We start from the raw sequence: 508 nt of genomic DNA, 5'->3' as shown, positions 1-508 counted from the left end.
TGTGCATATGTATGCGTGTGTATATGTGTATACGTATGTTTCTTTCTCAATATTTAATACTCTTTGCCTGTTAGTAATTTTGATTTTGGTGACACACTGCTCCCACATGAATAAAGAGACTGATCAAAATTATACTGTATCAAATATTTCATGATTCAGTGTGTCTTTAAAATTAAATTTCTTGTCAAACCAGACTGCCTGTGATTATTAAAATATGTAATCATCTGTACGTCATTAAGTTCAATTTTATTTATTCAATTTTAACTGGTGGCCATAACTTAAAGTTTGTATAAACTTATTTTGGCCTCCATCCACACACTTACTTATTTATTAATTATCTAATTTACAGTATATATGTATGTATGTGTGTATATGTATGTGTATATTATACTGTACAGTTATGCATATGTATATGCATATATATGTATATATATATGTATATTTTTTTTTTCTTATCTACTTTTGTAATGTTAGTTAAGTTTGAATACATTGTACTATTTATGTTGTG

Source organism: Anneissia japonica, unplaced genomic scaffold, assembly GCF_011630105.1.
Source record: "Anneissia japonica isolate Jap-2015-1 unplaced genomic scaffold, ASM1163010v1 scaffold2827_len66361_cov137, whole genome shotgun sequence".
Taxonomy (NCBI): Eukaryota; Metazoa; Echinodermata; class Crinoidea; order Comatulida; family Comatulidae; genus Anneissia; species Anneissia japonica.
Note: the sequence above shows the minus strand (reverse complement) of the source record.